General features: G+C 39.8%; 1 protein-coding gene across 3 annotated transcripts in view; it reads left to right on the forward strand.

Moving 5' to 3' along the window:
* The first annotated feature begins 1,613 nt into the window (after positions 1–1,613).
* dennd2b (DENN domain containing 2B) overlaps positions 1,614–13,081 on the forward strand; it is a 47,492-nt gene continuing 36,024 nt past the window's right edge. Inside the window, exon 1 of one of the 3 annotated variants that reach the window (XM_080496654.1) lies at positions 1,614–1,711. The gene's annotated coding sequence lies outside the window, so the exon portion shown is untranslated. Of the gene's footprint in view, positions 1,712–1,838; positions 1,957–7,952; positions 8,094–13,081 lie in introns of those variants that run through there. The other 2 variants (XM_080496655.1, XM_080496653.1) reach the window with 2 other exon arrangements.

Below are 13,081 nucleotides of genomic sequence, written 5' to 3' on the forward strand. Positions count from 1 at the left end.
TTGTGACTTTCATTCGCAGTGTGATTAATGACTTATTTCTATTACTTTACATTCAATAGACATGTGTTTACTAGTATATTAGAATGGGAACAGGAAAAAAAAAAAAAGCTTTCAACTAATATGTGGTAGCAGTATCCGAGGTAGAACAAGTTGTCTTCCAATTCAAAAGTTGGACGTTCAACCCTTGTATTGCTTGGTGTCCTTGGTCAAATTGCACCAATGGTGTCTGAACACCCTCAGTGACAACTGTTGTCATTGGCCTGTGTGAGTGTGTTATGTAAATATCACAGATCAGGCTGGAGCATGTTTAGACCGCTCATCCAGTAAAGCGCATCTGACAGAGACCCTGCAAAGAGATTTGTTAGATTAGAAAGTTTCAAGTCAAATTTTAAAGTATACTGGAGTTCGACTGTCAATATTTGTCATGTAAAACCAGAAAGCACTCGCAAAATCACCCCTCGCCTGAAATGACACACATGCACAAACAAACACAGTTGAGTCACTCACTCTTCCATAGTTTGTGTACCAGACCACGGACGGATTTAGCGAAACAGGTATTTTCTGTATGAACATGGAAGGTTTTCTCACTCGCTCCACCGAGGATCTACTCACCAAGACTGAAAGACAAAAACTATTTCAGATCTTTGTGTTGACTGAGGATTTATTGATTTAATTTGTTTATTTCTTTAGTTTTCAATATTCAGCTTTTAATCATTGTACTTTTTGGATCAGGTTTGGCAGTTTTATGTCTGTGCTGACTTATTTATGTCTCATTTGAGTCACAACTCTGGTTGTTTGATTAGCCAGTTTGATTAATGCATTTGTTTGTGATTGTTTGCTTGTTAATGTTGATTACTTTGTCATTTTGGACTATTGTGCACAACTTTATCACTGTATCATCTTGCCATATTTGTCAAATTATATTCCCCATGCGAGTGTGTCAATTATTTGTTTATATATAAAAACATTTATTTATTTATTTTTAGCTTTTTAAAGGAAAATTATTGTATAAGTTGTCTTTGGGGACCGATATGACATTTTTTGTTCTTGGCAAGTGTGCAGTTATATAATAGAACTCCAGGAGGGACTGCAGCTTCCCACAGAGAGCCCATTTGGGACTTGAACCAAGGATTTACTCAATAAGAGTGAGCAGGAAAACCACTACACCATTCTGCAATCCAGTACACCTGACAGTTTTCTCATATAGGGGGGGGGGGGGGGGGGGGGGTGATTCAGTTGGTTCTTTATGGACAACTCATTTCCCACCAGGACTTTTCACATAAATCTAGAAATAAACCATCCAACATGATCATTTATTGCTGATTTCACACTCTTAGTTTTTCTTTATTTGATTTAAATCTAATTAAAACCACAACCAAATGGTCAGGCAATGTAAAATTGTGATTAAAATCTGTCAAAACCCGCCTTTATTTCTTGCACTTTTCAGTAAAAGTTTAATCACGCTGACCATCTTCTTTTCATTTCACTGAGTGATTTCCATACAGCTGCGTCATAGTTTCCTGTGCACTCCACTTTTTTCCTTTTTTTCCCCACTCTTCATTGCATGCAGTTGTACGGAGGAGACTATTTTCCCTCAGAAAAAAGAAGAAGAAAAAAAACCTCTCAGTTTTCAGGCTGCACAGACAGAAAGCGACAGACTCTGTTCAACAATGGAGCACTGACCAAACCCTGCAACATCTGAGACACACAGGTAGGCTTTCTGCTCCAACTCCATCAATCATCTGAATACAAGAGGAATCTTAACTTAAAAAGAGATGGTCTTTTAAAGGAAGTTGTTGCAGTGTTTGCTGCATATCCAGAGAGTTTTGTTGGAGTGAAGATGACGCCGTGAATGAGCATTTTTCTGTATTTGTGACCTCATTAACATGAGAGAGGAGGAAGTTTCCGTCAGACTGACTTTGATCGATCTGGGTTGACTCGTCTCATGTTGAGGAGGTGAAGTTGATCGTCTTTTGGTCTGCTGCTGTACTTGCATGTGTTTACCCATAGGGGGCGCCTCAGCCTTTGAATTTGATCAATCTAATAATCAATAGCTATTTGCACTTACTGTGACTCATTTCTACCTTATGCACTAACATGCCTCCTCTTGTGTCTTTTTTCAGACATGTAACTCCTAGTTACAGTCACAGTTTAGTTGTGTTTTAATGTCATTACAGTAACTTACTATATTCAGTGTACTATATTTCACATCAGCATGTGGTGATGGGGACTATCTTTTTGTCTCTAAAGAAGAGGCAGGGCCTATTTTGTAGCCTCACTGCACAAGTAACACACACACACACACACACGCACACGCACGCTCACAACATGTAACCTCACAACACTGTTTGTCTTTAGGGTTTGTGAGTGAGACTGATGTTGTGGCTGCTCTGTGGTGAAAAGCTGAAATGCCATGAGATAAAGGAATGTCCTTGTGCTAAACTTTTGCTCACAGAATATTGTGAAACTGAAGCTGCAGATCCTCTGCGCGTTTTATAGAAACAGTAACACGGTGTGACTTGTGAAACTTTGAGGTCTCAGACAAAACATTCCAGCTTTTTACCAGAACCTGCACTTCAAAGACTGACTAACAATTCAATAGTTTCCATCTTAACCAAAGATGAATAATCAGTTAGAATTGTTTCCTATTTAATTATTGGATGCTCAAAATGATTAATTATGTGTGTTTCTGGTGAATTTGGTGTTTTTCATTTTACTTGATTACTTATTGGAACCGAGGTGTTTTTAATCACTTTAAAGTCTTTAAATATCCTTTATTCGCCCATGTTCAATTTTGGGGTAATTTAATCAGTTCCCTGAAAGAGTTAAAAAAAAAAAAAAAAGCATGAATAGATGAATTTCACAGCAGTTTTCTTGGATGAATGTAGAAATCTCAGGAATGTACCAAACATGCAACAATATTCTCTCTGCGGAGCTGTGGTAACAATTTACATGTCGTGCGTGTGCACAATGTGCTGGTCTTCATATCATAGTGTCAGATACTCTAAAGAGGACGCCTCAGCTGATTTCTTCAGTTTTAAAGAGGAAAGGATGTCTTTACATGTCATATCTTCTCCCCCGGGGGCTCTCAGGCTATATCTCAGTGTTGACAGAACGTGTCAACTTAATCCTGGAGTTTAAGAGCTGCCTCGGGTCTGCTTCTGAAACCTGATACGCTGCTTATTGCACCAAATGTGTTTTTCATGAAAAATGTGGCAGATAATTGTGCAGCGGCTTTGACTCTTTGCTGACTTGACCTCTTCAACCTGTGAAATGTCCAGCAGCTAAAAGAGGGGATCGGGTTGAGTTTTTGGAGAGTGGGTGGTAAAAGTTTCACAGAGCTGTGGAGTAATCCCTGTGAATCTCTTGAGGATTTGTGATTCATCGTGAATTCTCGAACATACACAGATGAGGTTAAGTGATTTCATTGGAGATATAAAGCGTGTATTCCCCTGCGAGTGCAGCCACGGCAGGTGGAAAATGACGAGCGCCGTGGTCAGTCGTGAAACTCAGCTTGAAGTCATTCTTGTACAGTTCTCGGAGGCCGACTGAATGGAGAGTCCCTGGATGGCCACAAGAATTTCATGTATGTATGTGAGCCTTCGCTTTGATGCTCCCATGTCATGCAAGAGGAGGATGCAGCTTTTAATGAGAAGCCCAGATGGCAGTGCGATCAGTGGAACAATGGATTCCAAGAGTTTCAGCTTAGGTTACGTTCTGGTAAAACATCCCACACAGAGCAGCCGCTGCCTCTGTTCTTTGTGACCAGGCAGCACTATTCTGAAGCGTTTTCAGGAAGGACAATCTTTACAAGACCTCGAAGGCTTTTGATTGGATTCCTGAGAGAAAGCTGCATGTGGCAGATCTGGAGACTTCTTCCTGTGGAGTTGACGTAGCAAATTGCAATGGCGGATGTCTGGGGTTTGTGATTTCCTTTCTGTTACCTGCGCCATCATAACAACCATGAAATGCAAAAAAAAAAAAAGAAAAAAAAAAGTAATTTCTTGGAGAAAAATATGGGGAAGCAGCCAACAAAACAAACTCCAACCAGAGTCCACTTTCTTCTTCGTTGAAGCTTTTGACCACGTCAGCAGAAGATGACATTTGTTGCCATCAAATTCATATGGTCAAGAAAAAAACCCCATAAACCTATAATTTCAGTTAAAAGACTCCAACAAAATGATAAAAAGAATGCAAAAGTACAGACTTTCCATCCAATGTTTGTACTTAAACAGGAACTACCAGTGATTCCTGTATGTCTACGTACAGTTCTGGCGTGTTTGTTTGTGTAGTCATGTGGTGTTTTGAGTGAACTTTTAAATAGGCACTGACCACTTGACCACTGGGCAGCATGCTATAGGAGTTTGAAATTCATGTGGCTTTCGCATGCTATTGTCTGAAGGTAGTTTCTTTGAGCTAACTTAGGAAATGTGTCTCAATGAGCATAATACATAATACACAGTCTGAGATGTTTCACATGACGGATGTTTATTCAGTTAACCGCGGAGACAGTGAAGTGGTTTGAACTGACCAGAGTCAGCTGAGGGTGGGTGGACATTTCATTTTGAATACATATTGTGTTGTCCTTTTTTTTTTTTTTTTAACATTTATTTCTGTGAAGACATCCATGTCCAATCAGTTACATTCTATGATCACAAGTTAAAGCTGAGCGAGGCACGGGACAGAAAACCAGACCCGTCCATTCATCCATATATCTTCTATGGCTTAATATAACTATCTCATATATAAATCGCCATCCTTCATCCATTGGCTATCCCAGTCAGGATAGAGGGAGGGCAAGTCACAATCCATCACATGGCAAACACTGACAGACCGATAATACGATACGAACAGCTTTTTAAGATGTGCTGGAGCCCGATTGTCAACATTTGTCTTCTGACTTTGAAAGTCATGTTCTACATTTTGCTCCCAATGAATGATGCACTCTGTTACTAATTATTAGGCACCGATGCTCATTTTTAGACTCTGTGAAGAGACAAGCTTCATGTGAAGAGGAAGCAAAGGATCGAACTTGCAGGGACTTTCTGACTCTGCGGCAGGAGTGCTGACGATGACACCACTGTGCAGACCCGACACTACCCTGGGCAAGAATCACCCCACAATGAATTTAGGACCAAACCCCATTTTGAGACAGTAGTGCTGATTAATCTGTATATATCTATCTATATCTATCTATCTATCTATCTATCTATCTATCTATCTATCTATCTATCTATCTATCTATCTATCTGTCTGTCTGTCTGTCTGTCTGTCTGTCTGTCTATCTATCTATCTATCTATCTATCTATCTATCTATCTATCTATCTATCTATCTATCTCTATACTGTATATATATATATATATATATATATATATATATATATAAAAATATATATATATATATATATATATATATATATATATATATATATATATATATATATATATATATATATATATATATATATATATAAATATATATATATATTATAGACAGATCATCCCTCCAGTGTGATGACTGGACTCATGTATATTATTTACAATTTAAAGTGAGGGTCTGGGTCAGAGGACTGCAACTGATAAAACGTTCCAACTCTGGTGAACTACAGAGGAAAAACATTTTTTTTAAATGCTTTCAAAAAATTAACTGTACTCTAGTCTTATGGGTTTGACCTTTGACTCTGCCAAGTTTCACTGGTGGGAGGCGGTCCGTGTCTCCTGCCAACTTGTGTCCAGTTTCAATGGAATTTTTATTTCATTGCACTTCACAGACGCTTCCACTGATGTACTTTATGGTTTTCGGGTTATTATTTAGTATGCAGTCCAGTACAGTACAGTAGCCGTATTTTTGTCTTATGTGTCATTGTATGAATGGTCACTCTCGCACATATTCACACCTTCGGACAATTAATTAACCCAACAAGCCTGCTTTGGGGTTTTGGCAGCAAGCCAGAGTCCCTGTAAAAGAACCAAAATAAAAACCCCTGCAGGCTCATTGAAGAAGAGAAATAAAAAAAACAAGCCACCAAAGGAAAAGACAAAATTCCTGTTGAGGGATTTCACAAAATGCACTTTTTTGTTGATTTTATTATTGTACCTTTAAATTGTCCTCTGAATAATGTAAATAATGTCAATGTCATTGTGTCAAGTCTTCACATGCTATTTTATTATAAAAAGGAAATCATACTCGAAACAGAAAGTATTTTCAACTGGAAGTATAGAACTGGACTTATTATGTCTTTGGTTTCACGTTGATGATATTTCTGCATCTTTTTCACTGTAACCAAAATGGAATAAAGGTTGAACTATGTGATAACTGACTATGTTAAAGTAGTGTTGTATTTTTTTGGTGGCAGCTCATTAACCTGACGAACTCGATGTCAAAGAGGACAATGTAATGTCAACAGTGGAAAATATAAGAGTCATTTGTACCTCTCTTTACAAAAAGAAATAATTCCCTTTGCCCACAAAAGTAAAATGAAGAAAAAAACCCACCCACTGAACAATTGATGTGTATTTCCAGTTAGTAGTTTAAATATTTGTGGGTTTCACATGACATGACACAGTATTGGTCGCTCCATCTTTAGGAACAGAGACGGCATGGAAAAAATGCAGTATAGCACAAACGATTAGTAGGACACTCATCATTTAGTCATTAACAATAACATGAAGCCATTGCGAACAAAAGGGAAACACTAAGTTAGTTACAGTGTTCAAGTTCTCAAAACGAAGCTCTCACTGAACTGTCCTGTGGTCTCATTTTATGGCAGCAATTACTATGTTAATCTTTTCATTCATGCTTCCTATTTTTAATATTGACATGACAAAGTTTTGGATTCTGAACCCATCCTGAAGTAGTGATAAACATCAATGCCAGTGAATGGCTTGAGAGACTCACAGGTGTAAAGAAGAGGATTTTGGACAAGGTGGATCTAAAAATATCAGCAAAAGGCAGCTCTGACAAATTTCCAGCACAAATAAGCAGAGTCATCATTATTTTTACACCATTTCATTCATCTCTGGAGCCAGTCCCTTCTCAAATAGGGCACTCTGTCTCGGCCGTATCCTCCACAGTTAGCAGTTAACCTCAAACAAGGTTTTGAACATTGGGAAGGAACCAAAGGACCAGTAGGAAACCCACGCGCAGGGAGAGAGAGTCCAAACTCAACACAAAAATGCCCCCAACCATACTCCGACTGGGCGTGTTCTCACTGTGAGGTGAGAGCGCTAACCACTGCACTTCATCTGGAAGTGAAATAAGACTGAAACCCAACTCCAGGTGGCCAAGTTGGCTGATTTGAACCATCTTTCACCGCAGCAGGCAGGAGCAGGTATACGGCGTTGTCTGGATCCCCCCCCCCCCCCCCCCAGTCTTGGAAACACTGCTATTGAGTAAAATTGTAATGTAATGTAACACAGGTAATTTGTAGAGTGAGTCTTTTTTAAAGGACTTGAAACTGATCATGAGCTCTAACGCTTCGGTGAAATGAGTTTGATGGTCGACTATCTAGCTCTGCTCCACACTGTGCTGCAAATGAAAGACATCTTTGTGCGTGTGGGTGACAAACACAATGTCCCATCAGCCTCCTGAATATTCATCCACACTCCTCAGGCCCACAATAAACAAGGGACAAGGGGCTGAATGCCTGTCTGAGGGAGGGAGGGAGGGAGGGAAGGAGGGAGGGAGGGAGGGGAAGGGGTGGCAGACAAATCCCGAGAAAAGCGGGGGTCAAACAACCCCGTTTCCATGGCAACAAGTCCTGCCTCTGCCCTCCGTTGCAGCAGGCTGTGGGAGGACAGGAGGGGAGGGGGGAGTTGAGGAGAGGAGAGGAGAGGGGAGGCAGAAGGGCTGTTTCTTCCCCCCCCCCTTTTTCCCCCCTGGATTTTTTTTTCTTTTTTGTCGGTTTTGGTTGGAAAGACATGAGTCGGACTTTACTGTGAGGGGCAGGTATCCGTGGCTCTGCCAGCCAAAGTTTCTCTACGTGTGGACGAGCGGGATTTGTGCGTCGCCAAGGGATTATAATCTGGAAAATATATATATATGTATATATATATACATATCAACAGCCATGGATGTGAGGAGAAAGTTGGAGGTAAACGCCGCTTGTCCCTGTCTATTTTGTTGTTGTTGTTGTTGTTGTACCGTTACTCGTTTGCTGGAAGCTTTTATTTGGCAGCACAGCGGCTTTCGAATGACAGACTTTGACAGGATGGAGTGAAAAAAGTTCGCAAGGTGGTTTAAAGTGTCTCCATGTGACCATATTTGGTCATCGGCAAGTTGTACTATGAGGCGTACAAATGCAACACCAGGCTGCTGCTTGCCTTTCTCTTTTCTGCTGCAGACCCTTTTGAATGAAGAAAAAAAAAACCCACAAAAAAACTAAAAACCCAACACATCCCAGCGGATACAAGCAGTCACTCAGCAAACTGCAATGAGACCAAGTTAGAATCGTTCAAACATCCAAAAAGTCAGCAGATGAACGGAGAGCGCACATTACTCCACGGACTCTGTGGTTCAGCATACACTTTGCACGCGGATTATTTATTTATTTACCTTTTATCTGTTAACATGCGAAAAACACACTTCACCAAATCTCTTTTATATTTCCGTTTTCATTCATTTTGCACCGCCTGCTGGAGCTGAGCGTGTTCCACTTGTTTCTGAGCCAATGACAATAAGGGTGCGTTCATAGACTTGGAAAGTTACCAGTTGGGAGCATTAACACAACACAACAACTGCATCTGCAGATAGGTGACAAACAACATCATAGTCGCCTACATCACCCAACTAATAATCAAGTCACATTTAAAATGCTACTTCTCGACTTCTCGACCAGTGGTATTAAACATGTGACTCGGGGGTCCAACCTGGCCCCTCAGGGAAAGAATCTGGACCTTGGGATGACGTGCCTGAAGGAGACAATGACTACATTGTCACTCCTAAATTGGCCACTGATGGTGGAACTTCGTTTCACAAGATCATCAGACACAGCAGTGAGAAATGAAACTTCACAGCTGATTGCAAGATGCTGCTGTGAATGTGAACTCTTTGCTGGCATATTACACTCACATGTTTAAGTCTTGAAAGACTCACCATGGTAAAGAGGATTTTAGGTGGTTTTGTTAAAAAAAAGAAGTCGCATTAAACATGAATATTTTCAGAACTAGCATTATAGTACTTGAGACTGGTCAAAGGACCAAAATGTCAATGTTTTGGTCTTGACTCAGTCTTGGCTTATTAAAGTCTTGATCTTGGATTGCTCTGGAGGTCTTGACTACAACAACAGAATTAACTTGTACATTTTGCACTCAAATAAAGGGGGTGATATGAAGCTGGCAGTATTTATAGGTTATAATGCTTCAATTTAAACTGTTCTTGGTCCAATGGAAATAAAATGAGTTAGACTCCTGCTTTAGACGTTTATGGTAGTTGGCTCGCAACATACACCAAAATGATGAGGTCAGTCAGTTTTCACCTGAACTATGATATGTTTACAAAACCCGAAACAAAACCGTGTACATAACTAGAAAATTCTAATTACAATGTTGAGGGACAAATGCCCTGTTGTGTAACGTTACTTTAGCTTCGAGAAGCTTTCAAAAATGTTCCACTTTGACTTTATCGTTGAGAGGTTCCCAGGTAAACAGCTTACTCATGTATTTATCCTACTAACAATTTCGACCTTTCCAACTTTCAATATATTTTATGACGCAACAGTTGCACAACAAACTTGGATAGACTATTGTATTCTATTCTACTCTATTCTCTTGACTATCTTATTTGTTAAGGCTATATGTTCCAGATATCTCTGCTTTCAATTACTTTCTCATGGCCTCTTGCACATATTAGAATAAATCAACAAATCTGCTTAATGTGTGATAATCACCTGTTACTAAGTGAGTGTTTGTGCAAATCTAGATTGCCCTCAGGGTTTTACAACAATTATTAAAGTCATACTACTTATATACCTTATGGACAGCATTTACAAAACCCAGCTTTCACTGAGGTCTTTGTAGTGTCAATACACAGCTTTGTGTCTGTTGGGAATGTTTTTGGTCTTGAATATGAGTTTTCCTAACCGATTACAGCCTAAATCCTCACAATCTTATCTTAGCTAGTATAATACAAACCTTATGGTCTGTCACTGGTTTTCTTTAGGGCTCAAATTTTCCCTCTTATACTCTTTCCATTGTGCAGATCAAACAATGACCTTCCCCTCTCACTGGACAAGACTGTCAACACAAAGCTATTGAGGAAGTTCTTCTCTGGTCCCCATTCAGTTGTAACAAGGAGTGAGTCTGGCTTTTTACCAGACGCTCTTAAGGGAATTGTTGTTCAATCAACAATCAGAGTTTTCCCACTTAGGATTTGTTATGATTTGCAGACATTGTCTACACGTATTAGTCTGTAAGAGTAAAGGTCTCATGGTGTTGCCTGAAGAGTAGCTCCACAGGAACACTGCTGTTCTCAGGCATTTTGCTGAATATGAACCCAAGGCTACAGAGCTTTTAGATGAGCAGATAGCATAGTTTGTACAAAAATCCCAGAGTTAATTGGGCAAATCACAAGACCATCTCCCTAAACGATACCCCCAGGCTCTATTGAGAGAACACTATCCTTGAAACTGACTGTAAGTCTAAACATTTGAACTGATCTGCCTGGACACTGTGAAATGCTGCCTGTCAGTCAGTCTACCTTTAGTTGTGATCTCAGGGATGTGCTGTAGTCTGTTTCTGCCTTGTTAAATCAAATATTAGCTATTTAAAAACCATCGGTTGCTTTACCGAGAATTTTTTTTTTTGGTGTTAAAATAGGTGCCTAAATATCTTTTTTCTTCAGTTTCCAGTTTGATTATCAGCAAACCACAAATGTGTCTTCTTGATTGGCAGCATTGTTGACTTGTCCAACACTCATATGCCTCAACATCTCAATCTTTTAACATATTTCCCCATTTGGGGTGGTCTTACAATGCCAAGAGGCACATGTCATAAAACATGCTGCTTTCCGCTGTTCATACTGTTACTCATTCTGAAGCTGCCTTCTCAAATACAATTACTTCACCATCAGGTTTGATGTCTGAATACAAAACACTGTCAGCTGTGTGTTCAACTCATAAACACTTGTCACAGCCTGTTGATACTCAGACTAAATGATGCCGACTCAGCACTCACAAAGCCTCTGTATAAAGAAGACAGTTTACAGTCACTAGCATCTCTGTTATGAAAGGTAATTTAAAGAGTGTGTAAATCAACACAAATTGACTTTGAAATGCCATTTCCAGATCATTAAACACATACAGCTGAAGCTAAATTCCTGGATGTCTGAAAGGCATCGTCTAGAGGTGGAGGAGTAATGCCAATATGATGTGAGCACTGAAGGACCTTCATTTGTAACCCTTAGTGGTTTTAATTAATCCATTGCTCAACACACTGGAAGATGTTCAGTTACCTGGTGAAGGTATTTGAAGCACCATCTTTATGATTTGAAGGAAACTATGTTGGCTGCTTATGTTATTATTTTATGAGTGGCACATTAATTTATTAGACTTTTCAATAAGGTTTGATGCTGAAAAGTGCACTGGCTTTTCTTTATGTTTTCCAGATTGAATTTAAGATCATGAAAGAATTAATCATCACCTTTAAGTTTTTAGCCTGTTTGATGTTGATCAGAATTGACAACATTTGAAATAGTAGAGTCTCAGCAGTACCACCAGTGTACTTGGAATCAGTTGTTGGTTTTTGTTTCCATAGACTCTCTCTTTAAGACAGTGGCAAGCAAGAACACATTTTTCTGTCCTTGGAAAAGTCAAAGATGTTTGTGTCATGGGTCAGATCTGTGACACAAATTCAAGCCCCCCCCTGCTGCAGCTCAGATGGATTTAAGCCTGTTTTCCACATGCCTGCCTCTGCAGCTGTGCACGCTCATATCTAGGTTACACTAAAGGGTTTTCCCTCTTTTCCACAAAGTGAAAACATGCCATGATTACCCTGGAAGAGGAAAAAAAAAGAAGCTGCATTTGTGGAAAAAAAAAAAAAAAAAAGTTTCCAAGTATTGGTTCCACCTGGTCAATCGAGCCCCATAGTGGCAGCATGGTGAACCATGTGGTGGGGTAATTATATACAGTAGGTATAGCTGTGTGCAACTGCCAGTAGTAGCGACCTTGGTGGTTTTCTTTTACATAGAAGCTTTCAGAGCCTTAAATGGCTCTCCAGAGAGTCCGATTACGAACTGAATATGTTCATACTTTATATACAGAATACACTATACTCCTGTAGTTTCTGATGGGAATTTTGCAGCTTTCCCATCACCCTTATCCTTCCAAGCACACACTCAAGGTTGTTTGTGTTTATACCGCAAATGTTCACTTATCCACTAAAATGGACTGTATTTGTCTCGCTGAGAGTGAATTTCAAAAGCCATACACATGTCTAAAAGGATTTACATGTTGCACAACTCCCACTCTGCTCAGCTAACATGATTTGACACAACCAGTGAGAGTCTCTTTTTGTCTGTCCAGGACAAAACCGGTCTTTCTGTGGGATATTGAGACAATGGTGCAGATAAGTGTGTGGGCTCATGTGGTCGTGTCTGCCAGTAAGTTATGACTTTTGGACCAAGTTGAGAATCTGCAGAGATTTTCACTGTTCCTTCTGTCTTAACTTTTTTTTTTTTTTTTTTGGCAGCCTGTGAACTCTGCGGTGGTTTAAAAAAACCTTGACGTCGAGTTGCTGATCAGCAGAAATAGAGTACCAGGTCAACCAGAAAAGCCAGGGCACAGGAGAATTACAGTATTAGGTCAGGAGCTGTTGTGTCTGCTGCTTTGTGCTTTTGGATAGTGAGAGAAACCTGAAAGGAATCCTCTTTATTGGAGGTAATAAAAGTCCAACCATCATGACGTCAACAATAAATTGTAACACAAAGCCGTACTGTGTTCATGTAATCCTGAACATTGAGTGCCAGGTGCCGAGAGTGTACATATTTGTGTGTAGTCTTTGTTAAATGAAAATGAAGCTCTTGGGATCGACTCCAGGTGTGACTGCCCCTCCGCTGTGCTCCCTTTCACCCTCTGAAAACACTCTT

The sequence above is a fragment of the Blennius ocellaris genome, assembly GCF_963422515.1.
Source record: "Blennius ocellaris genome assembly, chromosome: 1".
Classification (NCBI taxonomy): domain Eukaryota; kingdom Metazoa; phylum Chordata; class Actinopteri; order Blenniiformes; family Blenniidae; genus Blennius; species Blennius ocellaris.